Below are 25,679 nucleotides of genomic sequence, written 5' to 3' on the forward strand. Positions count from 1 at the left end.
TGTCTATACCCAGTGTTATCTGCAAAAGATTCACAAATTCTTGGTCCATCATAATCATTATTGAGTGGTGCATCCAGTATTCTGCCCTACATGACACAAGACCTAAAACACCCCCCTTGTAGTACTCCTCTTGACAGGATTTTGGCACAGTTTTCCAATTTTAAACCTGTGCTTGAAAAGTTCTACATGGCATCTCTTTTTGGCATAATCCTTGGTAAGAGTGGCTGCTTTTGTTGAGCCTCCTCTGGCTGTTTGTACCTTGATAGGCTCATTTCATAATTGATTTTAGCAGACGTTTAACACACGGATACTGTTCCAGACTCCAATTCTCCCTTTTTATCAGGGCTTGGGACTGTCAATGACACCGAACATCATCTGCCACCTACTTATACTGAGACCTATAAATTCAAAAGCACAATGGTTTTATTATGCTAGCATTTCACATTTGCCATCATCAATTCATCATTCATTCTGGAGAATAATATAATTTCAGTGAACTTATTTTTCTTGCCTTTTCATTTCCACCTACTTATTTCTAACAACGATTTGAGCTCGGATTATTTCACTTTAAACTTTTACCTGTGAAATGCCATAGTTCAAACAGTAAAAATCTGGTTCAAAAACATTAGATTTTGGTTAGAGCTTAAAGCTTTTCGCTGGCCTTATTAGTCCCAGTCTAAAGTATCACTCGTTTTGAGTTTTTTTTTTTTTTGTATCATTCCTCAACACAGTAAATCAAACCCCATTTCTTCTCTGAATTTCTCATGTAGGTAATATCTTGGTCTCTATTCTGTTGACCTGAAGGATGAATTTCTTCCTATCATGTGGCTTCCCATTTTCATCTGTAGAAGTCAAAATCACTGGATAGAGCAGTTCAACAATTACTTCTTTCCTAGCTTTGCAGCAGTTTACAGATTGTTTCTCTTCTAGTTTTGGAATTCTTTCTGGAAGCTCCCTAGATTGCTAACTTATAAGTGTATACCAGAGTCGTACTGATGAAATCATGTCTGCACTGAAGTCAATCTTCAAAAATGAAAGCACACAGTACAGAGTAAAGAAGTAGCCTCAATTTTGAAACAGAACACTAGAGCAGAAGACCACATTAAGTAATATTCAAATGATACATTTTATATACAACATATTTACTAAATATTAAAAGTAGCTCAATCATAATAAGCATTTACAATTCCCAAATACAGTGTGATCATTCTTTTGGCAAAAAACATAACTAGTACCATCTTCACTTAACTTTCATATGGTACCGTAAACAAGATTTACCAATAATGTATTTTCAAACCATAGCCTCTGCCATAGTTTATGAACTTTGGTCTTCACATTCTTCATCTAAAGTACTTCTGCTGAGGGGTATTAGGCTCAAATTACTCCAGATACATGTTCACCTCTCTGCATAAGCTTTAATCCACTTAATATCATTGCCTGTACACTATACTTGGCAATCTAAGTTTACTACTACCTTTTCCTTTCTTCTCTTGTTACCCTTCCATGTAAGAGCAATCTGTTTCAATTTGCAAGAAGTTTTAGACTTTGCTCACTGATTTATGCTCATTTAAAACAACCACCTTCAATGATTAGTGTTAGGTTAGGCACCATCATACTTACATTACTTAGAAAGGGTAAGCTTACTATAAATTTTATCTAAACAATTTTTCTCATCTGAAAGGTTTACAACTTAGTTATGGAAGATTTGACAAAGTATTACAGTTATAAAGATCAGTGGGGTTTGTGGCTCTAAAAGCTAACCTTGTCATACCCAATAACAGGTAAGCTGAACTAAACAACAGCTCAGACAAGATAATACTCTTTGCCCAAACTAAATTTCTAAGTAGTACATATAGGCTATCTATGGCAAAGATTTCTCCATGATCAATCAGTAAGAATTTGAGTCTATCAAGTTTAAGCTTCAATGAACAGCTTTGTCCAAACTACTAAGCAATATAACCCACATTTGATATTGGGAACCTAGGCCTCACAAAATTAATCCAGTCCAGAGTACTGTAGTAACAGAAATAAAGGGACAACTTTTTGTGCATTCATTTTTCCATCTGCACCATACATCTTTTCTCCTTAATGGTGTCAACTCCAAAGGAGTTCTTCCAATTCTCTGCTAGTATTTAGGGATCAGGATGCTATCCAATTGGGCTAACTAACCAATAGGCCTATAGTTCATTAGTATAATTTACAGAGACAGCACTGGATTTTATGGGAACATACCGATATAAATCCAGCCTTGTCCAGCATTTGAACATGGGACATCTGCAAGCATGTTACAATTACACCACAAGGGCCTTTTCTACACTGTTGGAACTCATGATCAAAATATCATTATTCATGCAAATAAAAATATAACATACTAGGCAACATCCTACAAAAATATAACTAGGCAAGATGTACACATACTTTTATTGACAAATATCACCATCATACATGGGCTACACTTAACATACTTGTAACCTATTTAGCTTACATATAAGTTACAATACTAATATCAAGTAATTCAGCTTTAAATGTTATCTTTAACTCAAAGTCAAGCATAGTCTAATAATACATCATATTTAGGCTACACAACTGTCATACATTCTTATAGGCCTAACACAGTTACAGTTAGGCATAAGCCTAAGATGTATCATCATCTCCTTTAAACCCATACTCAACTCTGCCTTATCAATTCATAAATAACTTACTACAGATCTATTACTCTTGTAGCAGCATCAGTGCCAAGCATCAGTCAAATGAGATATAATAAATGCCTGCTTTCATTTAACCTGACTAATTAGCGTGCCTTGCGTATTATTTACTCTACTGATACCAAATTCTTCTGCTTTTAAAATTAAACAAGTAACAACTGAGCTGAACATATGTTCACCTTATGGATTTGCCTAACCTACTGTGGATTTCAACTCGGATTATGCAGATCCCTTATATAATTAAGGACATGTGAAGGCAACCAGGCCTAAAATATAGATACGGCCTCTTTAACTTCAAACGTTTGCTTCGTTATTCCTTGTAAATTCAAATAAACCCGATTACTAAAAGCCTATTAAGCCTTTAGTATCATGAAAACTTGGCTTTTAACAACACAAAGACGGATCTCACTAATACTAACTTACAACTGATGACCCCGTTTCAATAGGTTAAATGATTAACATTTGTACAACAATACCGAGTGACCATCACCATATCTTTTCAGGCTAATGACAGTTTTGTTTATTTTGCAATGCACGACAGGCTAGTTTACCCGATAGCATAAAGCTATTGCTCGTTTGCCAGGTTCCAAAAGCCCGAGGATGAGACGATTGTCATACAGAGACATATAATAAATTTCATAAATTTCATTTGCGGTTCGAGACTTCGGATGAGTTTGGGTGTCAAGCAATATGGCCTCCTCTTACCGACAAAACCAAAAGATGACATTGCGTTTAAAAACCTTTCCTATACAAGCATCGGTCCCTCTTTCCCCTTTGTGATTCAATACACTCAATTTGTATAACCTCTAATATATCTGGGAACACAACTCGACTTGTACCAATGAAAATCTTAAATACAATACGTAAATACTTACGATATAGAATTGCAATGCAGAAACGGTGGCTTCTTGTGGTTATAATGCTTCGCCGGTTTGCCACCAGGGCGTCGCCACATTCGCTATGAGCGCCATATTTTTTCTCGATGTAAACAAACCAATACACATCACAGTAGTTACCGTGGGACCCCTGCGAGCAAAATTTCCGCTACTGCGTAATTGACTTTTTATCATCACGAAAATGTTGACATATTTAGAAAACTCCAGCGACAGTATCCACTGCAGGTTTGTCATGTTCAATGTAATTCTTAGGCCAAAAATGTATTGTAGTCATAGGCCGAAACCTTGGATATTTTGTGGTCATGACGTGTCTTCCCTCTGGTATGGCGATGTTTAGGCTGAATGGCACTGTTGCGTAGAGTTAAAAATTAGTCCCACTGTTTAGAATTGAGACTGGTGTAGGGTAATTAACTTGAAAGTAAGGGGTCGAGTGCTAAGTGTTCCATAATTAGTTTCACATGTCCGACTTGTTTGTAAGAATTTGTGCAGATGTATGGTACAGGACCGTCACCAGACAAAGAAGTCACCAAGACACAAAAGATAGTCCATTTCTTATGTTACATGTCAGGTTAGGTCCATAAGTGCCTGAAAGATATTTAAAGGGATTCATCATACTTTCCAAATTCTTCCTTAAACAGGAAAATATAGGTGAATTGCATTCTGATTTTGGTAATTTTTTTTTTTTAATGAGCAGGTTACAAGTCAGTCCTATAGGCCAGTGCGTCAGTCACATCCTGTAAGTTTGTAACTATAGGCTGGTCTGTTATACACTTTAAGATCTCTAGGGTAGGGTGAATAAAGAATTTCCATGTTGACAAATGGCTCACTGGTTATGATAAAAGTATGTGGTTAGCACAATCTCAAGTAAAACTTTTCTTGTTAAATGTAAAGGAAAAGGCCACACGATATTATTTATTGATATAATTTTTTAGGAAAAAAATATAGAAGATGGTACAAGTGGGATAATATAAGAATATTACCAAGATAATGAAAAATTTACCATCTTTTGCTAATGTTTTTACATTCATCCCTGAGTACTAGAGAAAAGTCAAATTTTTTACAAAATACAGTGAATTTCTCATTATCTTTGTACATTTCTCAAATTATCTCATCTGTACTGCATTACATACACCATCTTCTACATTGTTTAGCAGAAAAATTATATTAAAAAATTACATATTTGTGCAGCCGTCTGCTTTACATTTACAATTTTCTAAAGTAAAGCCATGAGTTTAAAACTGACCTTAAAAATTCATTTTATTTTAGATATTTTCTTTGGAAACCAAATAATTTTGTCTTAAAAACAAAGAAATGCTGCATAATTTGTGACCTGCACACTTAGAAGTTCAGCTGTCACTCAAATGACCTAATCTTGAACCAACCATCTACTCAAATAACTGTTGTGGTCAAGCTGCCAATGTGGTAAGATGATATGGAAATCCAAGGTTGTAAATGACAGGTCTCAGGTAAAACCATAAACAGGAGATTAACATTAAGGAAAGATTTATATGGCTAAATAGATTTTGTTGTGCTTGTTTTCCTACCTAGGCACGCCCTAGCGATCTTGGAGTGTTTACCGTATATACTGCATATTATTAGTTAAATAAAGTGTTGTGAAATTTTAAAATTGCATATTTTATATTTTTAAGAAAAAAAGGCTACTAGGCATGGTTTACTCTAGGTTTGTCATATGTATGGTTTACATAGTGAGAGTGAAGTTTAAAACTAGTGTCTAAGTAGGCTACAGGATAAATTGCTTTTTACTAGCCTATCAGCTTTTTTTAAAGTGAAAGTTTTTGTCTAAAATTAGTTTTAAATTTAAAAGATTTTTTGCCTGAAGGTTAGGTGAGGCTCATTATTGTCCGTGGTCATTTCCATAATTGATGGTGCTTTATATGTACAGAGTATGTTTTAGGTTATTTGCTGTCGAGGGAAGATTGACCTAATGAAGCACGTTTCAAAGGAATTTGAACGTGAAGAAAAGCAAATAGTGATATATCAAAGGTTGTAAGTGAGAGAGTATCAAATTGTGAAAAGCATAAAATATATTGTTTGTATAAATTTGAGTTATGTGTAAGAGCAAAGAAATATTTGCTCGTAATGAGATAAGGTACAAAATACAGTCATTTTTTCACTTTGAGTATGTTAATTCCACAGTAATTTCATGTTAGATTTCCCCCTTATATTGAAATTTACCATTTCCTCTACCTCAGATATCAAAAATTAATGTATTGCTGTAAATTACGCCAGAATATCAGTATGTTTTAATAGTCATGTTGCGTTTTCTCAGGAATTTTATAAATTCATAATAGCAGTATAAATACAAATATAGTCATGGCTGTTTAGTTGAATACTAGAGACATTAATTCATCATATTGACAATATGAAATAGTTGTGATGAGTGTTTATAGCAGTCTGTGAAATTCTTTGAAGTTAGAATATTGAAGCAGGCATAACTGATATGTTTGAAGTGAGCATCATTATAGCTGACATTTGGAAACGATGATTAAAACATCACGACCAAAAGCTAAAGTAAGAAAAAATGTTAAAGAGAAAGACTGAACAAATTTTGTTCATTCATAGTTACAAGCATATATATAGGCCTAATTATTTTGTTTTTATGTCTAAAAAATAGAGCAACAATAAAAAGTGCAAGAATTACAAATGGAACATACAAAAGAGGGAAAGAATTTGAAACTTAGAGGAACAGTGCTCCTAATTTAAAAGATTCACTGTGTACAAGTAATTCTGATGATGTTAGAGCATGTTTGACTTTAGTGCTGTTGAAGTGCCTCTATTACTATAATGTTGAAACTTTTAAATTGCAAGGGCTATATAAGAAGGTCTTGTCATGTAATTACAGGATTATATGTTGATGAACTACAAGTCTCCCCATCAGTTGAATTTTATAATGCTTCACTTTTTGGAGTACTGTATATGGTGCATTATAAATATAAAGATTTTGAATCATATAACGGGAAAGTGCAGGCCTACATCATAAAACTACTTGAAACACTGACTGTGGAAAAGAAAAATTTTTATTTCACTCAGAAGAAATGTTAACCTGAAAATGATGAAGGCATTTTAACACTAAAGAATAAATTATTAAGAGCTAATAACATTTTGTTGTTGTTCAATGAGTTATTAGTTTTCCTTTTACAGAATATTGTTTATTTTGTGAATTTTCTTTTCACATTAATAAGCATTTTTTGCTTTGATTAATTTTTTTTAGATTTTTACACTTTTAGGTTTGTACTATATTTAACCATCTTTATTTTCTTTTATTTATTTATACTGCATTGTATACATAGGTTGAGAGAGAAGTATGTTAATCAAAAGTCCAGCAGTAAAGTTGTTTTAGAGAGTAAAATGGTAATTGGGATTTTTGCGTAAGTTGTGGTTTATTCCTGTTGATGACAGAAATTTAAGTGGGCAAACTGAGAAAAGCCATACAGCGACCTCCTTAGATGTAAAGTCTGATTATGATTGCTTATTATTAGATTTGTTTATAAGGTACTCATGAAATGACCAGCTCAGTTTTTGTAAATTATTTTTATGAGAATTTCTGTATATATATATGTATATGTATGTATGTATACTGTACTGTCCATTGCATTGCTGAGCTCAAATATAGTGGCACATGCTGTGGAAGTTTACTGTACCGTGTCACTTTTTCTGAAGTCAACTCTTGTTATGGGAAAAGGCTTAATGTTTAAAAATCAAAAATATATACAAACATTAAGGTACAAATTTCATTTAATATCCAATTTGCTCTACCTTAGAAATAACATACGTATACAGTGGATCCCTGTTTATTCGCGATTCAGCAGTCGCAGAATCAATTATTTGCAGACTTTTCTGTGGATCGCATTTTTCAGTAAGTTGCGGAAAATTCAGTAATTCGCGGATTTTTTCTTCGAAAAATATTCACTGATTACTGTATTTTCATGTTATTTTTGTGACTAAATACAAAAATGTATTTAATCACAAAAATAACAAAAATAGGCAATTATGAGCATTTTTAGAGGGGTCTTTGGTGTTCCAGTTATTAAAATATACAGTTATAAGTGTTTTTAGAGGGGTTCCAATATATCGCAGATTTTTGGTATTCGCATGTGGTTGTGGTACCTAACCCCCGCGAGTACGGGGGTCCACTGTATATTGAAGGGGAATTATAATTGATAAGTGGTTCGTCATCTCACAGGCTTGAACCACTTACACAGGAACCAACAGTGTTCAATGACACTCCTTAAACCACTCCGCTATCAAGAGAGGGATAAGTTGATACTGACTCTGCTGTAGAAATCCCCATCGAACGCAAGTACAGTATTTGTACTTAGTGTCGGTATCAACCCACTTCCATCGTGATAGCCAATTGGTGCATTTGAGACACGTAGCTATTTTTATGAAGGAATTTTTATCACATCACCATGATTTTTTATACATAAACATTATTTTGGTTTTTAACTTCATAAGAGGAGTTGGCTTCAGAATAAAAAAAGTTAGACATTGCAGTAAAATGTCCATAGTATTAACCGCCATATTTTTCTGCACAGGTTGCTCAGCAATGCAATTGACCTCCCTTCACACTTTTGTGCTTTCTGTAACCCTTTGGAATTATGCATTCTTATCACTAACCTGTTGTCATTCATTCTTTTATGTCACATGACCAAACCATCTCAAGATATGTACTTTCACCAGTCCTTTCACCTTCATGAACTTTTTTACCACTTTTGCATACAGTATATGGACATTGCTTGCTGTTTCAGTTCTTGCGCCACATGCGATATGCAGTCACTTCATTTTAACAGCTTTAGCCTTTTTTCTTTCATTCACATTCTATTTCATTCCAAGAGCATTTCATGCATTCCAACCTTTGCTTCCATACACTGTACAAATGCAAGCCTTCTCAGTCAATTACACACACCTGATTACCTTTCTTGTTCAACTATACTGTAACTTGCCACTTCTGTCCTCCAGTCATTATGATAGTTATTCCCAAACACTTATACAAATTGACTAATTCAATTCTTCCACCATTGGTATTAACATTCATTGTTTTATCCTCTTGATGTCCATTTATCCTCATAACCTTATCATTGCTTACGTTTACTCGCAACTTTCTCCTCTTGCAAAAACTTAGATATTTACTAAGTTCTACAGTTTATTTTCACAACCCTTCATCAGTGCTGTACTGTGTCATCTGCAAACATCAACCATACCCTGGCACGCTGTTGTCCCATACATATAGAATCCCTTCTCTGACATATATCATTCCAAACATAAGCATATTAAGTAACTGTGGAGACTTGCACATCCCTGTCACAGACCTTTTTTTTACCCCCTTATCCTATCTGAATATTCTACCATACTTCAGTCATAAAGACTGGAGTCTGTCTCAACAACTTGTCGTCTATGCTTGTCATCCTCAACACCCGCCAAATTATGTCTCAAGCTTTTCCTCTGCATTGTCAAATCCCACGCTACTCTTCCCCTATTATTCCTTCGGTCATGTCTTATTTTCTTATTCAGAATTGCACCCTGCACCCTCCCTGGTATACTAAGTAATGTTATGCCCCCCATAGTTTGTAGTTTGCTAATCACCTTGACCATTATAGACCATTATACAATAAAACTTACGCATTCTTTCTGAACTCTTCCGTTATCCAGACATACCTTACAAACCTTGTTCAGCAGCTCAGTTACAATACCACTATTCTACCACAAGATTTCACTTGTAATCCCATCCACTTCTGGTGTCATATCATCCTTCATTGTCTTGTGCCATTCAACTCTGCCTTTCTTCTATTTTCACATTGAACAGATCATCAAAATACTCGCTCCATTGAACCTAGATTGTATTAATATCAGTATTTTCATATAAAATCCATTTGTTCATTAACCCTCCTTTAATTCAAGTCCCTGTAGAACAAATTGTTTTTAAAGATCTTGCACATCTTTTCCATTTGTTTTATTACGTGCTCTCCTTTTTATTTTCACTTTCTTCTTTACTACTCTATTCATCCTGTTGTGAACCTGTATGTGAAGTGCGTAATCCTATGTCAGGTAATTTTTCCTGAGATAAATTTTTCATCTCATTACTAAGTGCATTTCCTCATCTTGAATGCCGAAAGTTGATGAAAGTGAGAAGTTAAGTTTTGATTCCCACTTCCTCTCTTCTATCTTGCTGTTCAGTGTCTCTAACTATTACTTCTTTTTTATTATTATTATTATTATTTACTTCTTTTTATTATTATTATTATTATTCAGATGATTAACCCTATTCATAAGGAACAAGCTCACAAAGGGCAATGACCTGAAATTGGGCTTCCAAAGAATGTGGAGCAACTGTGGGGTTTTCTCCCGTATCCACCTTTAGGTCCTTTTACTTCATCTCTTTTATTTTCTGGCTCCCTCTGTCTTGGTTAAAAAAATACCTTAGTTTAACCAAACCACTGAGCTGATTAACAGCTCTCCTAGGGCTGGCCCGAAGGATGGTGCCCCATCCAACTCCATGTTTTCGCTTTCTTAAGCACTGAATGGCTGAAAATGCCCCAGTGATTGGCTTGACAGCCTAAATTTCATGAACCGAAATCATGGACCACATGCTCATCACCACAGTTTTTTTTCTTGCTGCAGTCAGTCTTACCAATGCAACCTTCAAACTAACACTTTTGTACCCTTTCACTCCTTCCCAGTGTTACTGATGTTGTAAAAGCTAACCCTTCTTTTAACCAAGCCACACACAACCACTCTGTGTCCTCATCCCTGCACATGGTGTGCTTTTCATCTTTGTCTCATGAAGTGCCAAAATGCCCTTTAAATTACTTCTCTTGTCCACTACAGCCATGCACATTCCAAACCACAACACATAATATTTTATTGTACAGCACAGTGCTTCATTTAAAAGGGGCGGGGTGTATATCAGCTTAGTATGGTATATTGGGCTAGAAATCTCATGCCCCAGTTAAGAGGGTGAGATTGGTATTATATTACTTCCCTAGCATCCCACAATAGTGAAAGTGTGCTTGCCATTGGCCTTGGGAGAAGCAGCTCATCTGCCATTATGGGAGCATTTCCTTACGTCAAAGGGATCCACTATGATGAAAAAGGCACTCCTTTCTTAGGTTATATTTTGACAATATCCTGAACTGTTTGCACTTCCTGGGGTAGCAATGTCCAAGTTTTACCACTTACATATTACAAGCAGGAAATATTGCTTAGTAAATAATAATAACTAATAATAACTTCCCAAACCCCCCTGGGGATTTGAACTGCTGTTCACTGGAAGTAGGCCAAGGCTTTATCCATTCCTAAAATGAGAAAAACCAGATATATAGTTGCATATTCTTGCAATCGTAGTAAGCACAATTACACCTTTATTTGCGGTTTCACCCTTTCACTGCCTGCTCAGGGAGGAAGGGGGTGAAACTATACATGAGATTGCAGTAGTGCCTGCTAAGATTTCAAGCATATGCAGTTGCATATTTGGTTTCTATTTATGTCATCTGCATTAGCAGTGGTTCAGATCCTCAAGGTGCAAGATATTGTTAGCAATGCACCATTTACAGTCACTATGATACTAGTCATCTGTAAATTGTAGGACTATACATGCAGCTTTTGTTGGCCCTAACAGAAAGACTTATCTCCCCTGTGATAATAATATAATTAGAAGTGTAGAAGGGAGCAGATGCTTACTGTTAACAACTGACATAAGGGTATGACAGATAGGTTAAACTGTAAAGCTGCAGTTCAGTCAGTTAAAATTGCCTGACCTGTGGTTTTACAGTTTAATTTATGTATGTTTTATTCTTTTCTCAGTTATAAACAGTAAGCATTGGCTTCCTTCCCCAGTTTTATGTTACTGTATTGTTATATTCATCCACCAGGTTATTAACTTGTAGAGCAAGTTTCCATGAATAGAGTTCCTTTGCATGAAAAAGTAAAGAGGAAGAAAAAAGTGATGTACCATTAATAATACAAGTTCCTTGGGGTTTGTTTTCCGTCTTTTCCTCCTTTTTTATCACTGAATGCTTTGAGTCTAAATTTTTTGTTCATGCTTTTGCTGATGTTTAACCCCCACTATTTTTTTTTTTTTTTTTTTTTTCACACCCATCTGTCCTGTTAAGTCACCCTACCAATTAAGCCATGGGGACTTTAGTGTTTGCTCTCCATTGAACTGTTCTTCCATATGTCAGTTTGTTTATGTTGCTACAATGGTTGACATCATTCATAGGTGTTCTTGAAAGGAAAATATCTGTTGGTTCATTGGTATGTTTGAACTTAAATTTTAACTTTATTTTGTATGAATATTCCAGGAAAGAGAAAATACTGTACCAAGTCTGTGTATTCAGTATATGACTTCTAATCTGTAAGGTATGCATTCTCCACTAATGGAACCCTTTTAGATGATGCAAACATAATTCACCTTATTACATTGGCTGTGACTTTGTTACTAAAAATTGCTGTCATCTGGGCATTCATGTTTCAGAAACACACCTTGTCAGAGTTTACTTTGTTGAACTGCAGTGGTGTAATTTTTGACATTTTTCAGTTAGTTGGAGCTTAAAAAGAGGTGGGTAGGGAACATGTCACTTAGATTGCTTGTTCATGCTTGCTCTTCAATTATTCTGACTTCTTATATGAATTAGACTCATACATAGTTTAGTAAAGTATATTTAAACTTACCCCAAGACAGTTTCTGCCATGTCTACTCTTCTGTTGACTTCTCCAGTTCTGTTTGATGGCTATGTAATTCAGCCTTTCACTTCTATTTTCATTTTTGTTTAGGTTCCCTTATATTCATCTTAGAGAGAACACATTGTTTTTAAGGTTGAGAAACTCGGTTGAAAGTTTTTATTTATGTTGTTAGGCCTTTTCTCTGTTTCAGTTACCACGGCCCTGTTTTGGCCTTATTTGTCCCTGGTTGGAATTACTGCTGTGCCCATATATTTGGGGTGTTTTGTTTTGATTGCCCAGTCCATTAATTTATCTGAAGATCTGAAGCCACAGCAAATGTTTAAAAGAGAATAAAACAGGACCAAGTACACATCTTTGGGGCACAATGTACAAATTTGTGATTTTTAAGTATCATTTGGTGAAATATTTTTGCATAGGATTACCTTAGCTTAAAGTACAGGTACCCTATTGTTACTGAAAAATTAATTTACTGTACAGTAGTTGTATTAATTATAGCCATCTCCTAGTGCCCAGCAAACTGAGCTACCATAAAGCCCTTGTATTAGGTATCACATTAATTTTAAATTATGTTGTGGATGTAAGAGTGGGTGTTCCTCCCAAACATACACAGTAGTTTGGAGAATAACCAATTTCAAGTTGTATCTTCTTATGTCTAAATGAGCATATATTTCAAAACCAGCTGCAGTATTGCATATCATTTCTGACAAACTTTATGAACTGGTGGTAAAATTGTTAGAAGGCCTGATTTTTACTTGGATTACTGATTTTAAGAGCACGAATATAGAACTTTCACCTTCACACCTCTGCATGACTTGGATTTTCATTTGGTTTTACTTTTGCCCATACAGTACTGCACATTGCATGATTTTTACATGTCATGAAGTCTGCACATTTTCTCTCTCTCTCTCAATCCACTGGTCATTTAGGTGACCCCAATATAAGACCGAATTCTGCTTGCTTGTATTTAGTTCCAAAGTCTGCTACAAGTGATGACCAAATTCACTTAGAAGAGGGCCTAAAGATGGTAATCCCTGTACAGTACATAGAGGGATGGAACGTGTCTGCTGGTACAATAAATCTCTCTCTCTCTCTCTCTCTCTCTCTCTCTCTCTCTCTCTCTCTCTCTCTCTCTCTCTCTCTCTCTCTCTCTCTCCTCAGCAAAAAGCTAGTTTTTTGGTGGGATGGGTTTAAAAAACTTAAAACATTCGTCACTTCCATATTTAACTGAAGTATGTACTGAGGGCCTGATGTACTAAATACTTAACTCCTCCATCATTACATACACTAACACAGAAGCCTCATCAGAAGTATGTCGGTTTTTCTGACGTTTACTAACCTTTACATATTCCCACTTATGATGAGCAATTTTACCCTATCATATTACTATTTTTGCCACAACATTAATCAGTACTTGTTTGGTCTCCCATCACCCATATCTGACTAGGGTGTGCAACGTAGTACACCACTTTCATTAGGATAATCCTATGGTTTAAAATGCATTAACATCTTTTCACCCATGCTAACCTTTTTACTAGGTTGTTTTTCATATTTTGTTTGTCTTACTGTTTAATTTTGATGAAGCATCATTTGCTGATAGTGCATCACAACAGCATCCACCAACTTTCATTCATTCACTTTAAACTACAAAATTTTTCTTCACTAAGATGAGTTGAGGTTAACAATCCCATAAATCATTCTAGCTCTTGCCTCAGTAAATCTGCCTCTTTTAAGCCACAGATGCACATTTCTTACTGTCTTCCTTTCCATCTTCCTTCCTTGTCAGTGACTACTTTTATTTATATCTTCACTCTTAATTTTAGTTTTCTGTAAAAGAAAACTATTGTGCTGGCTTTGTCTGTCCGTCAGCACTTTTTTTGTCCACCCTCAGATCTTAAAAACTACTGAGGTTGGAGGGCTGCAAATTGGTATGTTGATCATCCACCCTGCAATCATCAGCCATGCCAAATTGCAGCCATCTAGTGTCTGTAGTTTTTATTTTATTTAAGGTTATTAAAGTTAGTCATGGTCGTGCATCTGGCAACAATATGGACAGGCCACCACCAGGTTATGTTTAAATTTTCTTGAGCCGCAGCTCATACAGCATTATACTGAGACCACCAAATGATAGATCTATTTTCGGTGGCCATGATTGTATGCTGTACAGAAAACTCGATTGTGCCGAAGAAATTTGGCGCATTTTTTACTTGTTTAACTTAGGTTCTTATATGTATCATCCATTATTTAACTTAGGTTCTTAATTGTATCATCCATTATCAATTTTTGTTTCTTCTTAAACACGGTTTTTATTAACTGCTACCAATTTTTCCATCATTCATTTCATTACAATATTTGCAAATCCATTTCCATATCTTAAGAAAAACAGGAATCTTGGGAAGGGTTATGAACTTCTACTACAGTATCCAGTCCTGATGTGTAACCAAGTAGGAATTTTTATACATTAATGTTGTCTTCCACCCTTTTTTGTGTGTCTTGTGTTAGCTATTTTTAAAATACTAGTGTACGTGTTCCATAAAAATGACAATTTTTTAAGTAAATTTTCATCAAATTGTTAATGAATCTTTGGTGTTTGAATGTGGAATACATTATACAGACATATTTCAGAAATTAGATGATGATTTTTGGAGTGGTTATGGCTGTTTATGGCAGTTTGCATGAGTGGAATATGACTAGCATGCAGTACTTTGTTGTCAGTTCTGATGAAAATATGCCATGCAGTGCTTATTGCCTTGCCTTTTGTGTTTTCCCCAGACATGGAAGTTTCATTTTCACCCATTTGAATACAGCCTGTGTAAATCAGGAAAATAAAGTGATGCCTTTATGGAAGCAGCTGCTTCTCAGATTTTTGTACAACATTGGTTTAGACAGTTGTGTATGAGCTGTGGGTTAACAGTGTGTGGTAAACTGATAGTAATTATAGGAAGAAGAGGAAAGCCTGTAAAAGACAGGGAGGAAGTACAGAAACTAAATAGTATTGAGCTTGCACAATGGATATTGTTGGGTGTTGTATGACCTTCTTGATACCAGTGTCCTAATTTACATTCCATTCTTTAGATGATGGAAAATGATAGTACAACAGCCTGTTTGCAAATGTTTGGTGATTTTTTTTATAATTTCAACATGAAGAACCAGTTTTTGGAGGGGATGACAACTTACTGCTGCACTCTTGACTTAATCATGAACCCACATTAGAATATTCATCCTTGTGTGGGTGAATTTCTCTGAAATGGTTATTCATTTATCATTTAACTAGCAAGAGCACAAAGTTTGAACTTCATAACCATTTTTAAAGATGTACTCTATATATATTATAAGAGAACCAAGGAATGTTTCTTTGTCTCAGAATTTTGTAGTCAAGTGCTAGCAAGATAATAGGTAGCAACTGCATCTTCATGGTACCAGAACTTAATAACATATGAATAATAGGGCAGAAGTACCATTTCATGACCTGTATTACAGTATATCTAGGCATGTCAGACATGTCCAGGTTTCCATTATAGTCACCTGATTTCTCATAGGTTGTTGGAGGCTTTATGTCGAGAACATTAGTTGTCCATTGTATCTGAAATCATAATTATGGGCTTAATGAGGTTTTGATCTTTGTGTGAACAGTTACAATACCTCGAGTTTAGTAGAAATTCATATTTTTAAGATTCAGAGGTTAATTACTTATCTTTCCAAAAAGAAGGTGGAAGGGTAAGAAAAGATTGGCTTAACCCTGAGCTAGCAATAGTCCTGGCTCCTAATGAATGCAAGGATGTGAGTCTTGAAAAGCAGAACTACTTTTCACCAAGGATTCCCACAAAGTAAATGTGGACAGAGAGGTGGCCTGGTGCATGTTATGAGGCTGCCAGAGAGCAGGTGGGAAGGACTTCATCATTGATGCCAGCATGACGGTGGCCAAAATATACGTGTAGAACAAGACAGAGAAGCCACATTGTGACAAAGAGAAAGAAGAGAGAAAAAGCAAGGGCAAGCTTATTGATCAGATGAATTGTGAATGATTGAGTTCTATTTAGAAGAGAGGCAATATGAACTCCAAATACAAGAGAATTATTCCAGACAGTATTACCATAAACTTAATAACTGGGCTGAACTTACAGCATCCAAGCACAGCAGTTTTAAGAAGCAAATCTTGTTTTCAGTTGTTAAAAGTTTATAGCAACTTCAACACTGAAAGTTGATAAAAGTGAGGTGCTTAGTTAAGTTTTCATACACAGGTATATGGAAATGTATGAGAAACTATTGAGTAGTTAATAGTAGTCAAGAGACCCTGATTGTACTGTGGGATTTCCATCCATATGAATGTATAAACTCAATAGAAGGAACTGTTTGAGAAAGAGTACTATCATCAAAAGAGGACTGGAAAGTGAAGGAAGAACATTAAAGGGAAGAGAGGTACACTGGAGAGTGCCACTGCCAACAAGAGAATGTACTAGTTGAGAGAACAAACCCTGAGAACAACTAAAGATGGTGAAGGGAGCATGTTTTGTGCTTTGAAAAGAGATGTGGAATAGTTAGATTAAAAGAAATAACTTTACAGAGTAGAATAAAACCTCACTCTTGAGTTTTAGAGCATAATATGCCTAGTGTTGACTTAGGGTTTCTGAGTCTTCCTGAGAACCATAAGCATCAGTGAGAGATGAAAGTAGATCTTGCCAGACAAAAGCTGTACTAGTCCAAAAGAAGAGAATTTGGTTTGTATGTTGAAAGAAGGTTAAGAATTCACTAAAATGAAGTGCAGTGCCATCGGGTTTCTGACACAAACACCCATCGCCCACGTAAAGTAACAAAGACACATGGTAGCCTGTTAGGGTTAGATATCACGAAAGGAGTATTATAAGGTTAGTTAACACAAAAGGGAGTATTATAAGGTTGGTTAACACGAAAGGGAGCATTATTTTGAGTGTCAGCATATTTGTTATCTTAATTTTAGAGGATAGTTGAAGAATGAGTGCACTGATTAATTTAAATACAAAAGCAAGTGATAGGTGGGGGGGGATTGGGGTGAAGCTTGTTTTTAAATGGGTCCTCTTGTGGGAAATACCATCCGCTAAAAATCTTTTGTGTAAAATGCATCTGCTGTAACTAGGTAATAAATATTTCGGAAAGAAGAGGCAGTTTGAACTAGTATATTGTTAGTTTTGTAGAGTAGGCATAGGAATGAGCACACACATTGGTATAGTGATAAGCTTCTAAGGTCTTCATGATCGGCGCAAGGATGAAAGTAGAGGAATTTACGTCGGGAGAGGGATTGTCTACCGGGTATCCCGTATTGTTATTGACCCTAAAACTTTGAGGCAAAAGAACTTCATCATCATTAAGCCATCGTATTAGATCCACCATTAAGCCATCGTATTAGATCCTCTTTATTATTCGTGTGGCCATTTTCTGCCATCAAAACTGACCTATAGATTAATCTGTATTGGAGTTATGAGAGGTTAAAATTCTGTAATTAGTGAAAAGTAAAATCAGACTGGAACTTTCTTTATTGATGGCCTTGTCCATAACCAATGTGTATTTAAATGAGTTTGGCATATGAATTCGAAAGTACTGAAACCCGGGCAAAATGACAAAAGTATAAACATATTCTTTCACGATGTACAGGTGTTCATTTATGGTGATTTTAAATTTTCATGACTTGAGTAATTTTTTAGTGTAAAGTAAGTAGCGTCTTTAAAATATTTTTCCGAGTAGGTTTGAAATCACATGGCTATATATATATATAGTCTGGCTACAAAAAGGTTGAGACTGGAAAGTGATTAGCACTTCTGCCATATTTTCTTAATCCCGTTCAAACTTTCCAGGAAGAGGGTGATAATTTCGTAGGTTTAGCATTTTTTTGAGCGACTGAATTTCCTCGTGTATGGATGATTAAATGAAGTGACCATTGGTCACAGTAAAAATGCGACTATCTATCATCTCCCTCCATCCGTCAGTAAAAAAGCAGAACACAAACATCAACACATCATATTTGGACCTTGCTGTACATTTTTCATAATGCTCAATACAAAATTTAATTAAAGTGATATATATATATATATATATATATATATATATATATATATATATATATATATATATATATATATATATATATATATATATATATATATATATATATATATATATATATATACATACTGATGATGTATATACATATATGTTCATAAATTAACATATATCATGCATATACATGTTTATTAATTAAAAACGAAGTCACTTGTACGTAAAAACAAATAGCTGGATGTTATGCTCGAATATTTCCATTCTCAGGATTAACCTTAACTTAGAGACTAATTCTGAAAGTGTACCTTTTTGGATAGGATTAAACCTAGAGATTAATCCTTAAAGTGTACCTTTTTGGATAAGGATTAAATACCTCCTTGGTCAAGATGGGAAACATGTCACCGCCACAAATTATAGGACAGTCTCTCTCAACCTTTCGTAGCTAGACCATAGGAGATAGGAGATATGGCACCTGCGTAAACCACTTTGAGCCAAACAAAGATGGAGAGCAAATGGTATTCACAGAAGGAAGATTGAGGGAAACCTGAAGATGAGAATGCCATGGAGTTCGGCTGGTGGGGAGTTTTTCAAGATTCAAAGTTTGGGAGGCCTCTTGGGTAACGGGAATGCCAGTTAGGTGACAAATATGGTAGAGACTGTTTCCTTGTTTTTCATTGGAGCCGCATTTTGTACAAACCGTTTTTTTCCTCAATAGGTTGCTTAAGCAACTTGTTGGATATATTAGATATATGCATTTATTGCACACTCGATGTGCTGTCTTTATTCATAGAGAGACGTATTGTTGATATTTTAACACCACACATTCACCCAAAAAGTAAACGAATATCACCTTTCCGTGATCGGTGTTTTTTCTCAAGTAGTTAATTGCGCGTCGACGCTTTGTGTCCAACAGTTTACCCCTTTTGAGTTGATCAGCTTTAACAGGCGGGTCTGTCTATCTGGTTTTCGTGTTTCATTTGCGTCTGGGCTAGATAAGGGTAATCGGCTCCTGTCCCATCGGCCTCCGTAAAAAAGAAAAAAATCTTTTTGGTTTTGTGATAAACCATCACGTTGTCGTTTATTGCCAGGTTTCAAACTCACATCTTGTATAATATCGACTCTAAGAATTAATTAACATGTCTCGTTTAGTATTTACGGATTTATTTATTTGTTGTCGCTGAGAGCTTTCATTCAGAATATTTTCTTAAGTTTCTTCAGTTCTTAATTACGGCAGTTTTACGTTTGCGTTATACTTTGTTGCATTGAGAAGCCTCTCTCTCTCTCTCTCTCTCTCTCTCTCTCTCTCTCTCTCTCTCTCTCTCTCTCTCTCTCTCTCTCTCTCTCTTGAAATATGCTCATATACAGTATATATGTGTGTATATATATATATATTATATATATATATATATATATATATATATATATATATATATATATATATATATATATATATATATATATATATATATATATATAATCTAATTTTATATTTATATATTTATATCTGTATATATATATATATATATATATATATATATATATATATATATATATATATATATTATATATATATATATATATATATATATATATACATATATCTCGATAGATACATAGGGATTAATAGGCCAAAGTGGGCTAAGAGAGCACAGTGTTCGACTCATTTTTGGTAAATCTGTGGACTGATCCCGGTTTTTCGTTTATCAATCCATCCAGTAGTAAATGGGTACCAGTATCTGGTGGGGTCAAGCAAAAGGTCATAGACTTGGCAACCTAGACTCCCCTCATAGACTGCATGATGTTACCCCCTCATAGGAGACAAGTGCATGTAATATATATATATATATATATATATATATATATATATATATATATATATATATATATATATATATATAAAGGGAGAGAGGAGCGCGCATTTAGGTATATTTACAAACACAGGCTATTAGTAATTTTTCTTACCAAGGTACTCATGTCTTTTTAGTTGTCTGATTTAATTTTCATGGTAATGACACTGATGCTGCAAGCAGATTGGTCCTAGTAATCCCCAAACGATTGCCCTAAGGCAGAGGTTCTTAACCTTTTTCAATGTATGCACCCCTTTCAAATCAGCAGTCAGTTCTCGCACTCCCTGAATTGCTGAAATAAAAAAAGCTAAAATACAAAGTTGATATGATGTGTATTGATATAATAATAATAATAATAGTGATAATAATAATAATTATCATTATTGTTGATTTTGTTTTATTCGTACTTTTTTGCAGAAAAAATAACATGCGTATATAAAAATGTATTTTGCTTTAATTATTCATAGGCATCCTCGCACCCCATAGGAACCGGCTTCGAGCACTCCCGAAGGTTTCGTGACCATTCACCAACTTGCCTAACGGAAACACCAAATTGACCTTGCTGCCCCGTAACAAACCGGAATGAAATGACCGAGCCCTAGGTCGTCAGGAATGAATCACTCGAGGTCATTATGTGCTCAGTTCAACATTAAACGTCACCACCAAAGAAAGAATATGCTCTTCTCCAATATGGAGTCGAATTTTCGCCAAGCACTCGTACAATAAATTTGTAACACGAATCGATTCAAGAAAATTTTTATCTTTGTGAGTTTACTTGGAATAGCCAGGCCATAAATGCTTCGTGACTAGGAGCTTCGGTACATGATGTGCTCGCTCACTTATGACATGTTGAACTCTTAACATCAATGTGTTTCATTTCACTTTTGGAGTTTTCCCACACAGAAAATATGGCCATTTTTTTATATATATATATATATATATATATATATATATATATATATATATATATATATATATATATATATATATAATATTATATAAAATTTATATATATACACATACATACACATATATACATGTAGGGTAGCGCCAGAGATTTTGACGTAGGGTTCAGCAAGATTTACGGGATAGATTGCTGACTGAATATTCAGGAATGCGTACCTACCCCCTCATTCCATCGTGTTTTTGTTATTTTTGTTTGATAAAACTAGTAGTTGCAAGTGAAAGCTCATTTTTTAATACAAAGATATTTTTAATGCATTTTGGATGGTTGTGGACTTTGACTTTCCCTTTCATTTACTAGAGTACAACAGTGGACTTGTGTGTATATATATTATATACGTGCATATATATACTATATTTTCACAAACAAGTGTCGATTAATGTCCGATTGTCTCTACGTTGATATGATTCCGAAGTTGGCCGTCACCTGGCAGATTCACTCCAGTGACGGCATCTCCATCCAACTTCAGTGAGGAGTCCTTTGGCCACTCTGCTGTCATTTGTAGCGTAATGTTTATGAATATAAAACGGTCACGATGATGTTACAAAAATTCATAAATAGCTGCGTATTTCAAAAGTACCAACGACTGTTTTGGTGGGGGCATATGTACGGCAGAGTCTGTCTGTATCAACTTTCCTCTCTTGACAACCGAATGCTAAAAACTCTTCACTGAGGTCGCAGGTTGTTGCCGTCCGTGGATCGAATCCGGAAGGTGACGAGCCACTATCAGTTATAATCCCCCCTCCATATTATTTCCAAGGCAGAACGAATATCAAATGACATTTGTAGCTAATGTTTTCAAATGTAAAAAAAGTCATGATGATGTGATTTAATATAAATATATATATATATATATATATATATATATATATATATATATATATAGAGAGAGAGAGAGAGAGAGAGAGAGAGAGAGAGAGAGAGAGAGAGAGAGAGAGAGAGAGCACTGTATCACTTATAGAATACACTGTACCTTGGGAATCACTCACAACCCTAGGGGATTTTAAACCAGGTTTCGAACCTGTATGGTTTAAATTTAAGTGAACAAGAGTCTAGACCTTGACAGTGATAGTACGTCGACTTAACCTCTGGGCCATCTCACGTCATTAAATGTAATTTTGAGCATAAAAAGTCTTGTTTGTGTAAGTGACATAGCTTTATATTTTATGTATGTATATATATATATATATATATATATATATATATATATATATATATATATATATATATATATATATATATATATATATATATATATATTTGTGTTTGTGTATATAACTCATAGGACATTTGAAGTTTAAGCAATATCTTGCCAGGAAAAATAAAGAGAATATGGTCATAAATTGTCTCTGAAGACATTTACCATATAAATACTATATATATATATATATATATATATATATATATATATATATATATATATATATATATATATATCGCTACAAATATCTTAATATATATATATATATATTAGTAATCTACTGGAAATTGTCTTACCAGGAATTTATAGTGATAAATATTGGAATTGTAATAGCCACAATGCCAACTTCAGCAACCAGTTCTCATTGAATTTTATATATATATATATATTTTGGATACGCTTGTCTTACACACACACATGTAGGCTATGTATATATATATATATATATATATATATATATATATATATAGAATACTGGAAATATATACTTTATATTATAATAATATATATTTTTATATATATATATATATATATATATATATATATATATATATATATATATATATATATATATATATATATATATATATAGCTAGCATGTGCTTTCATCCAGCATAGTACTAATTTTTAAAGAGAGAGAGAGTGTGTGTGTGTGGTTGTTAACGCCTGTGAGGAGAGGCGGAGATGTTTTTTCGAGTTTATGTCTGGATCGCTATTTTTCAGCTCTTTTTACATTTTATTATAGCTCTTAAATGCCACGTTAGCATTGAAGTTTTTAAGCAGACAGGGAACTTTTAAAATGATTACTTGCAATGTGTCAGTACAAGAAAGTTATTTGTTGTGTGGTTCTCAGGTGTTATTACTGTTTAAACTTTTTTTTCCGTTCTCACTGTGTCATCTAAAAATTAAAACACAAGAGACTACGGTTTACTCTCTTGTATTTTAATTTCTTGCCTATATTCCTAATAACATTAATTGTATCCATACATATATTCAGAGCTTTATATACAAAACGCTTAAAAATAGTGGCTTAATCAAAATAAACATGGGAAATTTTGGTGGGTTTTCTGAAAATACTAAATTTAAAATCATCTTTATTCTGTGGACACGCAGCTCAAAAAGAAGGCGCAAATCATTTTCCATCTCCATAGCTAATATTAATGTTATCCATTCTTTTAGTCCATTAAGGAATGTGTTTACTTTATCGTTACCTAGCCAAATACAAATTAGGTCGCCATTGTATCCAGTGTACATTTTTGTAATAATGTTTCATAATTATTAATATATTTTTTTTAAGTGACAGATTCGTTTTTGTTGATGATGATAACTTTTCATTATTGCCAACAGATAAAGCACAATTCGATCCTTACTCCTTCCTCCCCCATTTCCTCCTGACACAGTTGGTTTACTTGCTTGATTATAAGTGCATTTGTTATTGTGCTGAATATCACTCTGATAAAGTTGCTTTCGTGGTTGTTTTAGCTGGGAACATTTTGGTATCTTTTCTTTTATGTTAATCATTATCATCGCCTCCAACACCTCTTGACTCAGGGGTCCTTTATGAAATTCCACCACTCACGTCTTTCTTGTGCTTGGTCTTCCACCAGTCTCCACTCACCTCCGTTCTGTCTTCTCATTGTTTTTATCCATGTAGGGTTGGGTCTTAGTCCTTATTGTGGTGCTCACAGGAGCCTGACTGACACGATTACGTAATAGTCTCCCAGTGATTATGTGAAAGACACGTCCAAGCCGTGCCCTTTCACAATTATCTCATCGACAAATGGAGCTCCCATAATTTCCCATGTGGTATCATGTCCCAGTGTCCTACCATCGGACTCCTAATGTTCGGAGAGTTTTATTTTCAGATCAACAAAACCTTTTAGGTAAACGTTGATTGTCATACCACGATACGTGTCCGTATAGCATTATTTATGATCTAAATTTTGTGTGCACTTTGTCTATTTGATCTCCAAATTTTATCCATCTTACCCATAGTTTGCTTTTTCTTAGCCTTTCACAAAGCTCCAGATTAAGAGAATCAGTACTGGATATAAGATTCAGATTTTGCCTTTTCAATCCTTTTTCCATCTGATGTTATTTCACTTCCTTGTACTTGAAGTCCTCACTATTCCTGATTTTTGTAGATTCATTTTGAGTCCCATCTCTCCGCATATACCGTATAATGTATTTTATGGAGCAAGCTTTGTAGACTTCTTTTTTATTATAAGACATGGGAAGGGCAAGCAACGGAAGTGAAATAACATTCCCCTTTAGCACCCTGCTATTTACTGCAAATTCATTTGATAAGACCCAGTCGACATTAATTTTCCATTTACTTCGTTCATGGATAATTGCAACTACTAAGGGATTCAGAGCCGATGAAACACGTTTTTTGGCAACACCTTTTTATCAAAGCATCGGATAAAGGTGAAAGTTGGCAAGTGTATATTTCATAACCCTACCTAATTTTTGCCATAATTATTTAGTACCTAAGTTCAATACGTTCTGGTACTTATCATAGTAAAAGTTTCCTATGCCAGAGCCATCAAAATTGCAGGTAAGGGTTTTGAACACAATAGTGACGTTAACGTATGACGTCATGAGGCTCCACCCACAGTGAAGAGAAGTTTTCATATGGGGAAAAGTCCCTTCACTGTGGCTCTGACAACTTGCTGATGACATATTCACTATTTGATATTAGCAAGGCCAAGAGAAAGAGAAGGTCTGCTCACTTCCCCCCAAAACCCCCATGTAGGCGGAGCTTTGTCTGCCTCCTTATTGTGTCAGCAGGTGAATTGCCGTAATGATCAGGTACCTCTAAAATACGTCATCGCCTACGTAGGCTAATTACCCCAATTGGGTAGACCTTGTCTCTCTTGGCCTTGGATATTTTAGTACCCATCCTAGACTTCGGCGATATCAATGATGGCGAGCAGGATTTGTCATCGTCCCCTCGATTGCATTATCATTCTCAATAATTTTATTATTATTATTATTATTATTATTATTATTATTATTATTTTGTGGAGGTTTCATTGCAACTTCCACAGCAGTTGTTGGGTCTAAGTTGTTAGCTTGGAATTCTTCCATTTTCTTGATGTTCGTATTGTTTCTACTTTACAAATAATGCAATGTATGTAATTCATCCACATAATGTACCAGTCTATAGCTCATTTGTTAGATCTACATCTATTCAGGGCGGGAATACAAGAAGACAACCTGTTTTGTTTCACCTCAGGTTTTGACACTATAGCCTTCTATTTGCAGCAAGTCAGGAGTGGTCACTAGAAGTAAAATTCAAATGAAAAACAATGATACCTCATTTCCCTCAATTGTTAG

At 34.7% G+C, this 25,679-nt stretch overlaps 1 protein-coding gene and 1 long non-coding RNA gene across 2 annotated transcripts in view; one reads left to right on the forward strand and one right to left on the reverse strand.

Moving 5' to 3' along the window:
• LOC136848450 (uncharacterized) overlaps window positions 1-3,705 on the reverse strand; it is a 370,363-nt gene extending 366,658 nt beyond the window's left edge. Inside the window, 1 exon segment of the mRNA XM_067120740.1 lies at window positions 3,581-3,705. The gene's annotated coding sequence lies outside the window, so the exon portion shown is untranslated.
• The window catches only part of LOC136848461 (uncharacterized), a 72,308-nt gene continuing 50,317 nt past the window's right edge, over window positions 3,689-25,679 (forward strand). Inside the window, exon 1 of the long non-coding RNA XR_010856023.1 lies at window positions 3,689-3,826. This is a non-coding gene — a long non-coding RNA (uncharacterized lncRNA). The remainder of the gene's footprint in view (window positions 3,827-25,679) is intronic.

This window comes from Macrobrachium rosenbergii, chromosome 2, assembly GCF_040412425.1.
Source record: "Macrobrachium rosenbergii isolate ZJJX-2024 chromosome 2, ASM4041242v1, whole genome shotgun sequence".
Lineage (NCBI taxonomy): Eukaryota > Metazoa > Arthropoda > Malacostraca > Decapoda > Palaemonidae > Macrobrachium > Macrobrachium rosenbergii.